The sequence below is a fragment of the Stenella coeruleoalba genome (genome assembly GCF_951394435.1).
Source record: "Stenella coeruleoalba genome assembly, chromosome: 10".
NCBI lineage: Eukaryota > Metazoa > Chordata > Mammalia > Artiodactyla > Delphinidae > Stenella > Stenella coeruleoalba.
The window spans coordinates 4666965-4686366 of NC_137156.1; the positions used below are offsets into that span (position 1 = coordinate 4666965).

The window sequence follows — 19402 nt, forward strand, 5'->3', positions numbered from 1 at the left end:
TTACATTTTTATTTTTGTTGTCTGTGCTGTTCACTTTTTAAACAAGCCACTTGATTTAGGAGTTGATGGATTTAGTTTTGTTTAAAGCACATTGAAAGGTCCTAATTTTGAAAGCCTATTTTCATTTATATTTTTTAAAACCCAATAGTTTTTTACTTTTTTTTCTGAACGACTTGTTATTTAACCAAATATTTGAAGCTGAAGCTGTCAGACAGTGTCTCTTTAACGCTGTTCAACAGCTGTTAAATGGGATAATCACCTGTTTATCCTCATGTCACTAATTCAAATGCTAATTGCACTCTAGACACTGGCTTATTCTCCCCATCAAGCCAGACCAGGTGCACAGCCCTCTGAAAGATGCTGCAGTGATCACAGGCCTCCATCTATGCACTCGTGGAGGCACAGAGGAAACAGGGCAACACACACACACACACACACACACGAATGAACGTGCTGCTTATAACTGTGAAAAATCAGGAATTACTTAAATGTCAAATGACAGTGAAATAAGCCAAAGTAAACAACCACAGAATATAGTATTATACAGTCGTTAAAGGGATGCTTACGAATACGGTTAAATAACGTGTTAAAAAAAATCTACCTACTGATGTTGAGTGAAAATAGTATGCAGAACTATTGTATGATAACAAATATGAGGGGGAAATTTGCACAGAAAAAGGCAAAGGATACGTGATAGTCTTGGAACTATAATCAACCACTATCTACAGAACTACCCAAGGATAATTCTAGGGTCTGGGAATACATGAATTCCTGTTTTCACAGAGCTGACATTTCACGGAGCTTACATTTGGAGCTTATATTTTGGAGAAGAAAGATAGACAAAATCCAGGTAAAGAAACCAATAAACAAGATATATGCAAAGAGTGATGTCCTAAGAAAATGTACAGAGAGTTGTGGGGTAGAGGGACCAGAAGGTCTGCTCTCACGTGGGTCGTGAAGGCGGAGACCTCAGAAGAAACCCAAACAATGAGGAGCCCCAGTGTTAAGTCCCAAGAGTGACCCTGCTTGGCAGGGTCACGGCCCAGGAATGCACAGCAGGTCGGAGCAAGGGAGAGGGAGGGATAAGGTGAGTTTGGAGAGTTGGCAGGAGCCCGGTCATGCTGAAAGGACAAGGGTTCCCACCAGCGAACCTGTTCCACCTGTTCCAACCAGGTGGAAGTTCCTGCAGGGGCCCAGGTGCGAGAGGCAGGCATGGGCTGGAGTGGCAACCGTGGAGATGGGAGGGATGGATGGACTCAGGAAATACACTGAAGGGGGAGCGGCATCAACTGAACTGAACCTGATTCAGGGTGAGGGAGGGTGCGGACAGAGATACTGAGTCAGAAGAGAAGAATCTCACACGATTCCGAGATTTTTGGCCTCAACAACTTCGGGACCACTGCCTGAGCTGAGAAAGTGGGCGGAACAGGCTTGTGCTGGAAAATCGAGAGTTGTGTTTCTGTCATTTTACAGTTGAAATGCCTATTTGATATCCCCAAGAAGACATCAATGACACAGTCAAGTTGCTCAGGGGGCGTCACGGGGAAGATAGGCATTTGGGAGTTACTTGAACGTGATGGCGTAGAAAGCAACGGGCCTGGATGGGGTGACGTACAAAGAGCACATGGAGAGGAAAGACAGCCCAGGACTGAGAGCTGGATACTGGACTCAGGAGGAGGAGCAAGGAGAGAGGCGGACAGTGAGTGAGGAGGAAGTCTAGGCGGGCATCGTGTGCCGGAACCAAGGTTAGAATCTTGTTGGAAGGAAGAAGGGATTCTCGACTATAGCTAATGCTGCTGAACGTTTGAGAATTAGTAAAGAGATGTCACCTCTGCTCTGGCGACATGGTGGCCCTTACAAGCTCAGGTTCAGGGGAGGGGTGAGAACAGGAAGGACGGAAAGGGAGGTGGTGGTCACAGTGGGACCCCTGACACACTTGAGGTTCCCTGGGGAGGGGCGTAGAGCAAAGAGGCAGAGGAGAATCAGGGGCAGGCTGTTCTAGGGAACGATTTTAGAGCTTGTTTGTGTGCTGATAAGAATGACCTAGTCAAAAGAGATAAAAGAGATGGTGGAGGAAAGAGAAAGATAACAGAGAGAGGTTACTGAAAAACAGGACGGGGTGGCTTCTGGAGAAGGCAGGGTTTGACCTTTGATGGGAGCAAGGAAACTGCATCCCTAGGAGCGGACAGAAGGCAGGAAGAGCCAGCAGAGATGCCCATAGAACAGGAGACTTGGAGGGGAGAGTGGAAGGGGTTCCTTTCTGTGTTTCCACTTTCTTGATGCACCACAGAACCAGATCATCAGCGGAGGGCGCTCAGCTCTGCCGCTGCAGAGTGAAAGCAGCCAGAGACGATACATACAAGGACAAGGGTGGCTGTGTTCCGGGAACACCTTATTATGGACATGGACTTCGAATTTGACCTAGGTTTTATGTTTATGAAATATTCTTCTTCCTTTGGCTTTTCCAACCATTTAAAAATGGAAAAAGCATTTTTGCTTCATCGGCCATTCAAAAGCAGGGGTGAGCCAGATTTGGCCAACGGGCAATGACCCTCATGTTAGAGCAAAGCGTGCTGTTGACTGAAGTGACACACAGGGAAACCTCTTCGGGGCACTGCTCTTGGCTTGAGGCAGTGGGGCTGCTGGGGGCACGCGTGAGGGACCCTCTGAGCGTCCTTTAGTCTCCTGTTAGCTGACATGGATTTCTTCTTCTTTCAACTTGTATTTTCCAACTTTTCTTTTCAAAGCACGTGCTAATTCTAGCATTAAAAAGTCCCGTGTGTCGTGAAGGGGAGAGAAATAATTACCCCCCCTTGTTGTACTGTGGTCCCTTCTCATCTTCCTGCTGACCCAGGTGCTTAGTACAACTGCAGCCCCACGGAACTTCTGAGCACCTGCTCTGCGACCTTAGATCTCTTAGGGTTCTGAAGCCATTCCAGTCCTATGCTGAAATTTCAAGATGGTTACTTTATAGCTATTTTGGATTAAGCAAAATTAATTGAATTGATCGAATTCTTTGGAATATTTTAATTTACCATTCGATGTTTTTAAAAAAAAACTACTTAAATTATTTTCTAAATTTTGTGTCTCTTCGTATGTGAGAAAAAATATGGAAACAGATTTAAATAATTGGATGGAACCTAGAACTAGAGATTTATTCTAGAGATTTCTAGAAGTAGAAATTTCTCCATGAGAAAATCATGGAGAACGTCATTTCCTTCAAGAATAAAGGAGTTGATAATGACAGTATATTTAATTACAGGACCAAAATGAATTTAACATAATGTCCATCTACAAGCCATTGGAAGAATTTTAAAAGAATGTTTAAAATAGTGATTTGATTTTTTTAACCACTGTAAACTCTCGTTTTTTCTCAAGATAGAATATTGTTTGTATTTTTTCAGACTCATTTCCATGTTTAGTTTCTCTCTAGCCGCTATTTAAAAAATTCAATATTTCAAGGATGTCTTAATCATCAGAATGGCACAGTAATTTTTTTAAATTTACTTTAAAATTGATGCATCTGGATTATATTTCTGGCAGGAAGTTAGACATCTGCCTACAGAATACATATTTCCATTAAGTATCCCCTGCATGCCTACGTATTCATGGCTTTGCCAAGGGCTTAAGGTCCTTACTGGGATAGGAATTAAGAGAAGGAAGAGTTTATGCTTCTGTATGAGGCAATTAGAAGTAGTTATCCCACATTAGGAGTTTGGTATTAACAGATACACGCTACTGTATATAAAATAAATAAACAAGGACCTACTGCATAGTACAGGGAACTATATTCAATATCTACTAATAATGTATAATGGAAAAGAATCTGAAAAAATATATATATATGTATAACTGAATCACTTTGCTGTACACCTGAAACTAACACAACTTTGTAAGTCAAGTATACTTCAATTTAAAAATATAGCGTTAAACGCACAAGCTTTGCGAAAGACCATCTCAGGTGTAATTCCTGGTCACTACATTTACTAGCTATGTGACTTGGGCAAGCTACTTACCTTTCTGAGCCTTGGCTTAATCCCTACAACAGGGAAATTATAATACCTAACACCTGGGGAATTGAATGAGATGATATATGAAAAGCGCCTAGACAGTGCCTGGGAGATTGGAAAATTCTCACCAGATGTTGGGACGCTTGTCTTATCTCTCAGCCACACGTGGTCCAGGCTCTAATACCCTCTGTCCGTTGATGGGAGAGACAAAACAGAGTGCTTGGCACGTAGGCAGCACTCAATAAACATCTGGAGGCTGATGAGTTAATTAACTGGGTACTTAATTAATATAACCGAGGACTTTCCATTAAAGAAGAGCAAAATCACAATGCTTCATCTCTGCAGAGGTTTTACAGCCTCTCCCACGAACGAGGCATGTCTAGAAGACCACGTATTGCACAAAGAAGAATGGAGGCTAAACGCGTCCGGGGTCACGAGCTGTGGGGAAGGATGTTTCCCTCTTCATTTCGACCAGTTTGTTCTTTCAACCAACCTGCTTCCAACCAGCGCTCTCGATTGTCTTATGGGCTGCCCACTGCAATCTCTTAGAAGGGCAGCCCCGTAAACCACAGGATTCCCGCCGCCAGCCTCCCACTTTCCTACTTCACCCTCCACCCAGGGTACTGGATGCCTTGCACTGGGCAACGCGTTCAAAAGCTTGCCAATCAGAGCCTCCCTCAAAATTGTGAACTGAGAGATGCAGACACAACTGACAGATGAGGATGAAGCCGGTGGCTGATAGAAATAAGCAATGCTGGAAAGTCAAGGTTGGCGGCATTACTGAGCCACGTTCACGAGGCCTACACAAGGGAAGCAGGCTGTAAGAAAAATGAGAGCAGATGTGTTAGGAAGAGCAGAGATGAGAGGCCCTGCGGCTCCTGAGAGAGAGGTGAAAGGCCAGCCCACCCGTGGTCGGTCAGTCCATGTGGAGGTAGGGGTTCCCAGTGCCCTAAGCACTCCCAGCTGCTGGGTGTCCTCTCCTTCCAGTGACATTCATCTGTGACACCGCTGCTTGGGTCAACAGAGCCCTCTCTACTGTGCAGTGGAACGTTCTCTTGACATCACCTGGCACAGGTGAAACCCTGACGTGAACCATCTGAGATGCATGATGATGCAACAGGATGGGAGCATACAGCTAGAGTGAACCCTTCAGATGCTTACTGTCAACTCATTCATACTGTGTCACCATGTGTTAAAAGTCTGAGCCTCGAGTAACTCAAGAAAATGCAGCTGGAATTCCAGGCTTTCCTGGCTTCGAAACAGTCCCTCGCTTGGGTGTGTTTTCTCACACTCACAGCTGAACAGGAGCTTATCCTTACTGGATTTCTTGGTGTCCATCTGAACAGCTCCAACCTGAATCGGGATGGCCAGGTTGACTTATTCTCTTAACATGCATTCATTTCTCACATCCATTCAAGCCTTAAAAATAAGTTATTTATTCATAGCAGCATTATTCACAATAGCCTGATGGTGGAAGTAACCCAAGTGTCCATTGATGGATGAGTGGATAAACATACGTGCCATACACATGCAGTGGAGTATTATCCTGCCTTTAAAAGGAAGGGAATTCTAACATAAAAGGACAAACGCTTTACAAGTCCACTTCTATGAGGTCCCTAGACTGGTCAGGTTCACAGAGACAGAAAGTAGAAGGGTGGCTGCTAGGGGCTGGGGGCTAGGGGATGGGGAGTTAAGGTTTAATGGGGACAGAGTTTCAGTTTGAGATGATCAAAAATGTTCTAGAGATGGAGGGTAGTGATGGCTCTACGATGATGTGGAAGTACTTGATGCCACTGCACTGTAACTTAAAAGATGGTTAAAATAGTCAATTTATGTTGTGTATTTTAATAGACGCACAGAAACACTAGAAGGCAAAAGCGGTAGGGGAGGGTGTCCTATACATGTCTTTATGTAAGAGATTTTTTTTAAGTTTACTTTTCGCGAATGGGACTCAGAGAAGAAGAGACCATTTGGGGAAGGTACAGGACCTCCTGTTTTCTTCTCTGGGCATAGAATACCAGCCAAGGAAAGCCATGGTCGAGTCAGAATCCAAACAGGGTCAGTTCATTTTGTTCCTTAAACTCAATATCCCTCTTCCCCAAAGTCCTCTCGGTTCCCAGGTCTGCACGGGGTCTCCAGATCTCCACCCCAGGGCTTTGGCGGGACTCAGGAGGGAGCTTCCTCCTCCAATGGAGGGCATTGCCCAACGTCCACATGCAATAAAAGGAGTTTTGTGTGAGACGTTCAGAGTAAAATCTGACTTCCATGCACTAGAACTTTCATTAATGAAGAGCTTTCATGTCTGTCTAGTGGGTCAATGGTTTATTTTCATTTAGTAAATGTGGGGAAAGGATTATAAACGTGCGGGTTTGCTCTGCTATCTTAACCCTGAATTTCCAGTCACGTATTTCTAAAGCCCAGAAATGGTTACAAGGTGCACAGGGTGAGCATTGCAAAGGCCGAACAAGGGCAGAAGAGCTGAGTCACTCACATGAGGTGATTACACACTCTCACAACAAAGAATGAAAAAGAAAAAGCGCCAGACACCCAAGTCTCATGACATGACGCATTGGACTGGTGGGCTTTCCCCTTGCTCTGCGTGCTCTCTCTGCACAGATGACTGGTCCCCTTGGCCTGTTTCACAGGATTCCTCAGGCTTTGCCCAGCTGCCTGAAGGTCAGCTTGCCTGGGGTGGGTGGGCAATCAGGTTGGCAGGGTTCTGTCTCCGATACCCTGGAGTTGCCAGTTTTGTGTTTGTTACTTCATTCTTGGAACCGAACGATACTTCTGCAATCCTGAAAGAACTACAGTGGGCTACTGGGTCAACTAGATTACCTGGACCCCGGGGTCCACACATACTCGGTCCTAAGCTCAAATCACGGTCCTGCTAGGATAGTCTTGGGCATCCAGGCCTGTAGACAAGGACAAGATGGTTCACGGACCCTAATTACAGGATGGAACAGTCAGCACTGAACACTGAAACCAGAAAGTCCTTCCCTCAACAAACATTTACTTTGAATACGAAGACCCTTTGATATAAAGAAGCACATGGGTGGTAAATGGATCCCCTCAACCACTGTCACCATCATCACCAAACGTACACACCCACAACTGTCGATGACGCTCTCAGTGCCTCTTGTCCTGTAGACAGAAAATCCCCTCAGGTAGGTTTCATAAAAACTCAAATGCCTCTGAAAGCACTTTCAGAATGAGGAGGAAGAGGTGACAGGGAAGAAGGAGAATGATGGGCGAAGGACTGTGGCTCCCACAAGTCGGGTGAAGAAAATGGTTTGGACTAAGCCAGAAACGAAAAGGATCTTGGGAGCATGTGAAGTTAAAAGCTAGGAGGTACGGAGTTCACCCAGCTGGGAAGATAAGAGAAGCAAGGAGGAGGCTAGTCAGATGCCCCATGGCTAGTTCAGGAAGGCCGCTCTGAGGGAAGAGAACAGAATGGAAACTGCCCTAAACAACAGACAGAAAAAGGACCATTAACTGAGGAAGCAGAAAGCAGCCAATAAGGGAAGCCCCTTCCTCCCTCCCCCACTCCAGGTTCTAAGAGTAATTAACCCAATTCTTTTTTCAGAGCTGCCTTGCATTGACACAGGTTAAAAAAAAAAAAAAAATCTCCTCCCCCAGACTCACCAAGGAGCCCACCGTTTCACTTTTACTTCCCCTTTAAAAAAATTTAAACAACTATACAAGTTAGAAGGATGGCTCAGTGAACACTCAACAAGCCACCTGGACTCAAGGACTATCAGTATTCTGCTACATCACAGGCTCCCCTGGAACAAATTGGATGGAGGGTTCAGGCACCGTGACCTTGCGTCCCTAAATGCTTCAAGGAGCATCGCCCAGGAATACAGACGTTCTAAAAAGCCCCAAGGTAAACATCTCGGCTAGGAAAACTAACACTAATTCCCTACTCTCATCTAATACCCAGTCCACATTCAGATTCCCCCAAATGGCTCTTAGTGTTTTTTTCTGTTCTTCATCATCAAATTCTTCTTTGTTTTTGTTGTCACTTTGAACCAGGATCTGATAAGGTAAGCACACCACATTTGATCGTTATGTCTCTTTAGACTCTTTCAAATCCTCTAGTCTAGAACAGCAACCACCCCCTTTTTTTATTCATGATATTGATTTTTTCAAGAGTCCTGGACAGTTTTGTAAAATTTCCCATATTCTGGTTTGGCTGATCGTTTTGTCCTACTGTTGTCTACCTTGTCTCTAGTCTCTGCCCTGTATTTCCCGTCAACGGAAGGCTAGGTCTAGAGACTGGATTCGATTCAGGTTAAACGTTTCTGGCAAGAACACTCCACAGGTGATGCTGTGTGGTTCATGGCGCATCCTGTCAGGAGACTGCCTCGCTACAAGTGTTCCACCAAATCCGATCCCTCGAGTAAAGCGGTGACCCTCAGGTCTCTCCGTCGGGAAGGTTCCTTGCCTCCGCACAGCTAGTCGGTAACCCTGGAGCAATATGTTGGCCCGTGTCCTGTCCCCGACAAACTTCCATCGGATGGTTTAGCATCTATTGATGATCCTTGCTGATAACAGGTATTTCACAAACAGCCCATCAATTTTGAAATGTCTAAAGGGTGACTGGGAAGAAGAGAAAGGAGTGTTGAGGGAAGAAACAGAGAACAAGGTAAACAGGCACTAGAAAGCTGGAAAAGTAGCAGATAATTCCAAAAGCTTTGCCAAGACCGTCCCAATTTACACTCAGCTGTTTCCAGAGTCATAAGCCCTTTAAGGAAATGCTAGCACAGAGGGCCCTGAGCAAAGTGCTGTCACGCGGTAAGAAGTGAACACGTTTCAGTGCATCGAGGCATCTGCAATGTTTTTGAACTTCATCCCCAACCTTAGCCGAGAGAGAGCTATTAAATCAAGAGGAAGTATGCAGCTGTGCCCCAGACCAGGTGTTTGGGCCGTGGATTTCCATTTGACCAGGAAGAAGTAGTGCCAGCTCAGGGCATCCCGGGCCTCTTCATCCAGGGCTGGTTTACAAGACACACTCAAGAGCCATTTACCCAGAACTCTCAGTTCCAAATCTTTACTTCTGTCCAAACAGTACTTGCTGCACTGTCCAAAAACGGGTTTCTTTGAAAGAAACAAGTGGTCCCTTTGCCGACCTGTTGAAAAACTGCATTGTCTTAGGTAAATGACTCTTTCAGACTTTCAGAAATTACGTTTTTCTCTATGAAGAGTTCTGGTGAATGCCTGCATCAAGAATATTCCACATCTACTCAGATATTTAAATCACTGACGGTTATCTCCCAACACACATCTTTTTTAAGACATCCAGTATTGAAAACTTTGTTCTGATTCTGGGGCATTCTGACTCTGGTTATGACAAGCAAGGACCCTAACCCCCCAAAACAGGAATTAAAGTTGACTTCAGTAAACACAAGGTGCAAGCATAGACCCTTTGGCAAAGAGTCTGACATCTAATAGGAGAGGTAAGTCATACAGACATTCGGTCATCGATGGTAGAGCTGGAGATGCAGTTGGAAATAAAAAAGGGCTGCCAGGGAGGTAGCACAGAGCACTTCTCTGACTTGAGGAATCAGAGAAGGTGTCTCCCAAGGGACTCCCCCAGGAACAGAAAATTATTCCCCATGGTGGGAACCAACTCCTGGGAAATCAGCCCGTGCTGATTCACCAAGTCATTATGAGAGTCTAAACGTACACTTCTCTAGACAAGGTATGGTCTCCCGGCTCCCTGGAGAGGACTGTAATTATTTCAAGGGGAAAAGTTGTTTAAACCTTATAGTTTTAAAATACGTATTTTAAATGCACTTTAGCTTTATTTTAACATATGCATGATTTTTTAAGACGAGGGAGAGAAAGGAATTATATTATCAAGCAAACAGCGACAGGGTGTCCCAGCACGTAATGGGTTGGGGATTTGGAATCCTTGTGACGGCAGATGCTAGGTAAATGATGAATAGACAAATTCTTCAGACGCTTTTTTTCAAGAAGGAATATAGTGTCTCTTGTCGGTACTTTCGCCCCGCCTGGCCATCTAGCCTCCCGGGTCCCTACCATCTCTTGGGTCATGTCTCGTATACTACCCACTACCAACAAATTAACTTCACACAAGCTCTACATTTCCCTCCCTCAGAAGTTACTGCACATTTGCCAGAGACTAACTTTACGATGGCTCAGAAAACCCAACTAAACCAAGCATTGTAACTATTCAGAAGAGAGCTGGCAAGAAACTCATCACGTAAGAACGTTACTGCCAATTACACAATCTCACTACCTGCATCAACAGCGGAGCACTGTGGGGGCTGAAAGCAAATTCTGACTTTAAAAATTCAGAGGAAAAACGTCAGCCCGATGATTCTGATACATTTTATAACTGTGTAATTTTTTCTAACAGGCACAACTCATAATACTATTTCTGATAATAAAATAAAATGGCATTCTTCTCCCTTTAAAAAAGTTTAGGTCTAGAAAAACTTCCCTTATGTGAGGGATGGAAAATTGTATTCCTGTCCCTTCAACCACCTTCATCTTTGCTCTTCCTTTTCATCATTAAACGAAAAACCAACCTGAGTCATCTCGTTATATATCACGTGTAAAACTAATGAGCAATGGGACATGGATGTCCTATCCTGGCTGCTGAAACCGAACTGCTTAAATAAATGTGCCCCTTCATCCTGGTGAAGTTCCTCGTCCACGACACCAAGCGCAATGGGACAAATGGATCTCCTTCCAGCTCACCTTGAAACACTCTTGCCAGAAAGAAGGTCATTTCCGTTCCTCTTTGCCTCTGAACGCAACAGGGGATGGCCATCTGAAGAGCAGTCACACTAGTACCTTGGACCACCAAACACAAGAGCATCTAATGGAGATCTGCCCATTAAAGTTATAGTAAAAACAGGAAGAGACCAGTGCGAAGAGGGGCCAAGGCAGCGAGGCTGGCCGGCCAGTTAGTTGCATCCTTCTCCACTAGGAGAAGCGTGGACGCATGAGGGTATGCAGGTCAGCCCAGCGAGATATTCTGACACAAGAAAGAGAGCAAATGTGCCCACCATGTAACCACTACAAGAATTATAAATGTTAATAAATGCTGGAGAGGGTGTGGAGAAAAGGGAATGCTCCTACACTGTGGGTGGGAATACAAATTGGTGCAGCCACTATGGAGAACAGTATAGAGGTTCCTTAAAAAACTACAAATAGAGCTACCATACGACCCAGCAATCCCACTACTGGGCATATACCCTGAGAAAACCATAATTCAAAAAGGGTCATGTACCACAATGTTCACTGCAGCTCTATTTACAATAGCCAGGACATGGAAGCAACCTAAGTGTCCATCGACAGATGAATGGATAAAGAAGATGTGGCACATATACACAATGGAATATTACTCAGCCATAAAAAGAAATGAAATTGAGTTATTTGTAGTGAGGTGGCTGGACCTAGAGTCTGTCATACAGAGTGAAGTCAGTCAGAAAGAGAAAAACAAATACCGTACGCTAATGCATATATACGGAATTTAAAAAAAAAATGGTTCTGAAGAACCTAGGGGCAGGACAGGAATAGGGACGCAGACGTAGAGGATGGACTTGAGGACACGGGGAGGGGGAAGGGTAAGCTGGGACAAAGTGAGAGAGTGATATGGACATATATACACTACCAAATGTAAAATAGCTAGTGGGAAGCAGCCGCATAGCACAGGGAGATCAGTTTGGTGCTTTGTGACCACCTAGAGGGGTGGGATAGGGAGGGTGGGAGGGAGACGCAAGAGGGAGGGGATATGGGGATACATGTATGCATATAGCTGATTCACTTTGTTATACAGCAGAAACTAACACACCACTGTGAGGCAACTATACTCCAATAAAGATGTTAAAAAAAAATTAGAAATGTTAGCATAGAAAGGAGAGAAATTGCAAGCCATTTAGAGCAAGATTTAAAGAAATACAAAATTTCACGGACTATCTAGTACCCTTCTAAACTTGAGCTATTGAACAATTACTGCTTCATCTAAATCTTTTTCTTTTCCCCCTCTTGTTTCTGCTTCTACTTTTTCTGCTTACTTTGAAGGTTTTAAAAAAAAAAGACTATCTGCATCTTCCTTTGTTTATACCTTTGGCATAAAGGGGCCTGAGTACCAGTTTACAACTGATTGGTAAGAACTTCCAGGAGGGGGCAATATTGCAGAGTTGGTCACAGCCAAGACCCCAGGTTGGGCTGCCCAGGTTCAGTGCTGGTGCTGACCTAGATGTGTGGTTTAACCTCACTCCATCTCAGTTTCTGTAAAATGGGGACAATTAAAACACCTGTCTCACCTGTTTTTGTGTGGATCAAATTAAACATTCCAGGTAAAGGGTTTGACACTGTGCCTGAGACCAAATGATAACTGTTTGCTATCATTATTGCTATATGACCATCACCACACACCCAAGAGATCCCAGCTAACCTCTTAGCCGTTAGATCTTCCACGCTTCTCCTGGATAGCTCCGGAGAAAAGGAATCGCCTCTTTCAGGAAGCTTTGGCTGCAAAACAAATACTGAATAATAAATAATTAAATAACAGTTTTAAAAGAATATAGACATGTACACAAAGGGTAACCAAATGCAAAACCTCGTTCTTCTAATTCATAAAAGATTCCCCCGCCACTTAGCTGTTTAGAGGCATTTATTTTCCAACCATTTTAACCAAACAGAATTCAAAAATAGTGTTATTCTGTGGTTTCCCTAGAATCCAAATTTAATTCAGTTGAAGGAAAGGAAAGAAGGAAAGGCCTGAGGCACTTGATGGCTAGTTACAAAGCAGAGAGCATTCTTATATTAAAAATAAGTCCACTGGGGCTTCTCTGGTGGCGCAGTGGTTGACAGTCCGCCTGCCGATGCAAGGGACACGGGTTCGTGCCCCGGTCCGGGAAGATCCCACATGCCGCGGAGCTGCTGGGCCCGTGAGCCATGGCCGCTGGGCCTGCGCGTCCAGAGCCTGTGCTCCGCAACGGGAGAGGCCACAACAGTGAGAGGCCTGCGTACCGCAAAAAAAAAAAAATAATAATAAGTCCAGTGGTCCAATCTTTATTTAAATTTGTCTGTTCCATGTACTGGAATTTGTTTGTTTGTTCAGGTTTTTTTTTTTCTTTTTAAAGTAAAGTATTTTAGGTTATAGTTGCAGGCTTTATATGCTTTTTTGCCACAGATGAAGCAAGTGGGCTTCCTCTGATATTTTATCTACATAAACTCACCAAATGACTAGTTGGCTGAGCCAAAAGGACAAGGTTAAAACAAATCCCAAGAAAATAAACTCTTATTCATTAGCGAAATCAACCACTTTCAACTGTTGGTAGAGAACCAAGCTCACTGTGTATCCTCATTTCCTCACCCATCATAAAGCCCTGTCTCAGGGGTCCCAAAAGGTGCCCTGGGGTTGATAAGGTTCCAGCGAAGGCCCCCCTGAGCTCAGTTTTACCCCCTCCCAGTGCTCCCAAGTAGTCAAAGCTTGACTTCTCCCCCTACACAAAACAAAACTGTGAAGGCTCTGGGGTGTGGACCAGTTTAAATCACAGCCACCAAAAGCCCTGAAGACATGCCAACCACAGAGCCTCCAAGGGCCTTTTGAATTCTTCTTCTTCTGTAGAATCACCTACAGAATCAGTTTTACATATACTGTGCTTTCCAGGCATTAAATCTGGCCACTAATTTTACGGCACAATTCCTTCCTCCCACCGGGAGGTAATAAAAAGGTGAATCACGTTCTCCTTCCTTTGGGTCCCAAGAGCTAATGACTTGACATGTAAATTATTCACAAAGGCTTAGTTTTACCCCACACAGAAATGTGTGGGTGGGTTTCAGTTGCTGCTTTTGATCTGTTTAATTCCTGATACACCATCAAATTCTGAAACAAAGTTCTTATGTATCCTGGCTTCCTTAAGCAAGACAAAATTAAGGAAATGCTTTAAGCAAAAGAGAATGCTGAGGGGAGGGGGATAAATTGGGAGATTGGGATTGACATACACACACTACTATATATAAAATAGATAACCAACAAGGACCTACTGTATAGCACAGGGAACTCTAGTCAATACTGTGTAATGGAAAAAGAATCTAAAAAAGAGTGGATATATGTATATGTATAACTGATTCACTTTGCTGTAGAGCAGAAACTAACACAACGTTATAAATCAACTACACTCCAATAAAATCTTTTAAAAATAAATAAAATTGGGAGATGGTATATAGAAAAAAAAAGAGAGAATGCTGAAAAGGTTATGGTATAATACAAACTGAGAAATCAATGTCTTAGGACTCAGTGGCTGAGAACTTACCTAACCAAATCCATCTTCTCTAAAATAGATATGGCGGTGTCAGTCTGACTAGTAGAGCATTCTTAGGAAAACAAATCAAAGGATCCAAATCTACTTCCTAGACCAGTGGTTTTCAGATTTTACCGGCTTCCATGGCAAGAAATATATTTACACCTTGACCCGGTACCCAGACACATAAACTGAAACAAAGGTTTCATGAGTCAACACTTGCCCCACCTACAGGCAAGGCACAATGGTGTTTTCTAACCTACTTGAGTTCATGTTTTAAATGTTGGCTGTGACTAAGCAAATGGTTGCAGCTCACAGTTTGAAAAAACATGACCTAGAAAAGCACCTTCTGTACTACGCAGGTCACACAAAGCATTCTTGAGGCAAAGGCCAGCTTTCTCAAACCAGCTTCAGCCACTGGTTGAACACTGGTTCCCAATGGCCAGTGTCAAAAAAAACACTTATTCTGGCACTTGTTAAAATGGTAAAGAAGACTTTATTCAAGACTATTGTAATAGGAGTAACACAATAGAGGAGAAAAATGGAGCTCAACTCCAAATACAACAAGGACGAGTGGGGATTTATAGCCAAGGAGCAGAGTGAGGGAGTCAGTGGATGGAAAATCACTAAGAGGAGCATGAGGGATGAGGGGATTCTTGCTAATCTGACCTAACAGGATTCTTGCTGAAGGCCAAGGACATATACATCAAGCGTGGGGGATGAGCAATTTGATCAGACATCAAAGTGGTGGGGGTGGGGGTGGGGCGGGGAGTGGATTCTCACTAAAGGGATTTAGCAGAATTCTTGCTAAGACTGGGCTGGGCAGGCCAAGGACAGGACAGGGGCCAAGGTCAAGGCCTCATTAAGAAGAGGAGCCTGACTACAGTTTGGTCACCAGCTGTGGTCAACAGAAGGATGGAGATCATTTTGTTATTACAAGTGCAGGAGAAACCCTCAAAGCAGATACTGACATTACCTCCCGGGAGGCAGGACCACCTTATGGTTCAAGGTGTGGCTTGTGGGACTCCTAACTAAACCCCTGACCTCCAGAGACCCCACTAAAATGACAAGGAAGGAACTAAAAGAGAGCAGGAGACTTCAGCAAAGGAAAGACTTTAATGGTGTCTTGGAAGACGAAATGCAGATAGAAAAATGGTAAAGATTTAGCAGTAAGCTGCATGCGAGGGGGTAAAAGGGTAAAAAGATTAAAAACTGGGGCCAGTCCTCATCCAGAGCCCACAGAGCTTTCAGCTTTTAAGGCATCAGACACCCAGATAGACAGCTGTGAGTCTCGGGCCTGAAACAGGAGAGCCAACTAAAGTCTGCATGTGGGCTGGTTGGACCTCCATGTGCCCTTTCCTACCCGTTTCTGCCAGCAAGTCTCCCCAGCCCCACACACACTACTGCACTCTCACTCCCACCCCATCAGGGATGGGAGACTGTGTTCTGGAGAAAATTAACCTGGGATTCTCCAGACCTGGGGACACCAGACACGGTGTAAGGTAGGGAGAAATGAAAATGAGGGGTTGGGGTAAGTCACACAAGGAAGACTGAGCCATGCCAGGCATCCCCACTCAGCCAGCCCACCACTGCATGCACGTCTCCTGCAGGTAAAGATATGGACATTTATTTTCTGGATAAACCAAAACAAAGAACCTTTAGATACTGAAATATGGGAGTCCCCAAGAAAAATGTCCAGCTCACCACTCACTGGACTTTGAATGCCCGCCAGTTAAAAAGCCCAACGTGAAAAACGCAGAGGCTCCAGTCAGCTAAGGGTTCAAGGCATTTGAAGTCAGTCTCCAAGGTACAAGAAACTGAAACAGACACACCAAAAATAGGAACCCCGAAAAAACAGACAATACAGGAAACAGAAGAAAAATTTTTAAATAATTAAAAAAAAATTTTTTTAACTGATCATCTCCTTAGAAAAAGAGAGAGGATGTTAAGTATGTAAAACCAAAACAAAGTGCTTTTAAGATGAAACAACCAGAAAATAAGAAATATGATCATTAAAATTGTATTAAACAATTAGAAGATAAAGTCAAAGAAATCTCCGAGAAAACAGAAGGAGAGACAGAGGAAAGAGATAAAAGACGTAAGGAGAATCCACAAGTTTCAAATAAAACTGTAGGAATTCCTGAGGCAAAATGTAAATTGGAAGGAAAGAAACGTACATATGTATGTATGTATATATAAGACTCTACAAGACTTTAACTATGAAAGAAAAGTTCCCATATCTGAAAGCTAAGATTCTCCAAACTGAAAAAGACCACTGAATGCCCAGCACAATAAATTAAAAATGACCCCAAACAAAGTCATATGTCATAAAATTTCAGAATACCAGGTTAAAAAGAAAATTCTGAAGGGGAACACATCACAAACCAAACAATGGGGATCAAATGGCTTCAGACTTCTCTCCAGCAACACTGGATGCTAGAAGCGCGTGGAGCAATGCTTTCACATTTTTGTGGGAAAATAATTTGTGACCCAAGATTTTATACTTGTCCGACTACCAATAAAGTAAAAAGTAGGATAAATACATTTTTAGACATGTAAGAACACAAGAAAATTTACCTTCTATGTATTCTTTCTTACGAAGCTGCTAAAGGATATGCTCCAGCAAAACAAGGGAGTAAATCAAGAAATAGCTAGGAAACAGGAAATCCAACACAGATGGGGAAAAGGGAAGTACCAGATGATGCTGAAAGAAAGTCCCAGCACGTAGCCAGAGGGCTCCAGGGAAGGGTCTCTAGGAAAAAGTTGTCAAGGATAAAACCACAGTTTCAGAATTTCAAAATAGAGATCTTAGGTTTATAAGAACTACATTGCAAGAAGAATGGGTTAATCAGTCAGAGATTGGGGCCTGTTACACACCAATTCTTGAACACACAAAATCTCCTGACTTTCTTTTACAGAAAAGTACATCTAAAAATTGCCTTGTGGGTTAGCTAGACCTTGAGATAATTGGGAAATGAAGATGAAACCCTTGGTCCTCAGCGAGAAAGGAGAAAGCAGACCCTATTGCTAGAAGTTAGTAAACGTAAAATATGCTGTTTGAAAGGAGTGAGCATAAGACACATCTGAAAGAGATCATGGTATTTAGTAACACCCTTAGGATCTGTAAGTGGCCACCATATTTGCCAAGGAGAGTAAAATCTTCACCACCAGTGAAGAGATCCTGGGTCATTAAACCCCTGTTTTCCTCGCTTTGTTAGTTTGTTGGTTATGGTTCTAATTTCAGAGTGCATGGCACCAAGTTCTGTTCATTACGGAGACTGACTTATTATGGAGACTGATATCTTTCTCTTGGAGATCCCACCCTCCAAGAAAAAGATACAGAGAACTGAAACTGTCTGAGCCTTTGGAAGACAACATTTAAAGGCATTTAACAGATCTGATGAAGCATGTGAAAAGGATTAAAGGCAGATATACAGAAAACAAAGGCATTTTTTTAAAGTAGGCAGTTAAACATAGTGAAAAACAAAAATCTGTTCAGGAAAGAAAATGTAATCGTAATTCACTACTTAGCTATACAGTCAGCAATATTTACATAGTTTAATAATGCAAGCATTGTACTCACAACAAAAGCAATATATTATATGGGGGTGGGGTAGGGGTAAATGGTATTAAAATACAACACAGGAACAAAAGTGTGAACAGGGTTTAGGAAAACAGACAGTGAAGTAGCAGAGCTAACAATAGCAGGGAGTCATTGCCACCTCCAGACCTGATAGTTCAAGGGCAAGGGGAGAAGCAATTATCAGACCGCAGAGAGCAGCTGATAGGGAAGCATGCCAGAAGAGGAGGAGGGGTCTCATTCCGGAGAATAAATACCCCATCCCCCCATCCCCTCTCCAATCCAGTCTCCTGCTGATGCCTCCACTAACCAGACCCAACACGAAGCCAGAGGATAAGGGAGCCTGTCCACTTCATCCACGAAGGTCGGCCTCCCCGGGGACACCCAGGGTTAAGAAGAATACATCTGGAAGAGGCAGACAGACAGCGTCCAACAGAGAGAGCTAAAACATCATGACTGGAAGACATAAATAATGTCTAAAATTAGCACATCAAAAAATAGCACCACTAGTCTATTTTTTAGAACTGAGGTAGCCAACATTTGAAAGCCATTGGCTCTGGAAAGCAGGAAGAGATGGCAGAAGGTATACCAGACAACACTGTTTTCATGACCCAGCTTAGAAGCGTTACCTTTCTTTTAATTAATTTTTATTGGACTATAGTTGCTTTACAATGTTGTGTTAGTTTCTGCTGTATAGCAAAGTGAATCAGCTATACGTGTACATACAGCCCCTCTCTTTTGGATTTTCTTCCCATTTAGGTCACCACAGAGCATAGAGTTCCCCGTGCTATACAGTAGGTTCTCGTGAGTTTATCTATTTTATACATAGTAGTGTATACATGTCAATCCCAATCTCCCAATTCATCCCAACGCCCCTTCCCACCTTGGTATCCATACGTTTGTTCTCTAGGAAGCATTAGACTTTTAAAATACTTGTTTATATTACTTGATTAGAAACAAAAATGAATACAATGTTTAAAACATCAAAAAAAAATAAGTAGGCATAAGGGAGAAGAAAAATGCACCAGCTTTGTCATTTGAATCTAGCTATGGGACCCGATTTAAGTCCTGTCACCTCTTTGGGTTTCAGTTGTCCCAGCTGTAAAACAAGATAATCGTCCTACTTTGGAGGGAGGTTGGAGAGAGTTGAACGAGATGACGGACATGAAGCACTGGGCATAGGATGAGCCCCTCGGCTCAGGAGGAAGGGACACACAGAGATGTAAAGAGACGGGGAGAATCTTAAAGTGCCTAAAAGGCAATGACTATCTTTATAAAGGTCTGTATTTTGTAGCTTCTCCTGAACCCTCAGCATCTAACAGAGTCTGGCTAATGGCAAAAGCTCCGTAAGAGTTCGTTGGACGAGAGTGGTGTGCTTTCCGCCTCTCTCCTCGTTTGATGGAAGAGGACAAATTCAAGGGCCCGTGATTCGCTTCTCAAGGTTTCATCTTGACCTCGACCTTGCAGTCAGACTCACTGCTCAGATCTTTCCAGCTCCCTCAGTGCAGCCCTCACCTCTCCATCCC

General features: G+C 43.5%; 1 long non-coding RNA gene across 3 annotated transcripts in view; it reads right to left on the minus strand.

The window, feature by feature from the left end:
- The window catches only part of LOC307193479, a 264881-nt gene that overhangs the window by 117335 nt on the left and 128144 nt on the right, over positions 1–19402 (minus strand). For all 3 annotated transcript variants that reach the window (XR_013830334.1, XR_013830335.1, XR_013830336.1), the window contains one exon: positions 12442–12518. This is a non-coding gene — a long non-coding RNA (uncharacterized lncRNA). The remainder of the gene's footprint in view (positions 1–12441; positions 12519–19402) is intronic.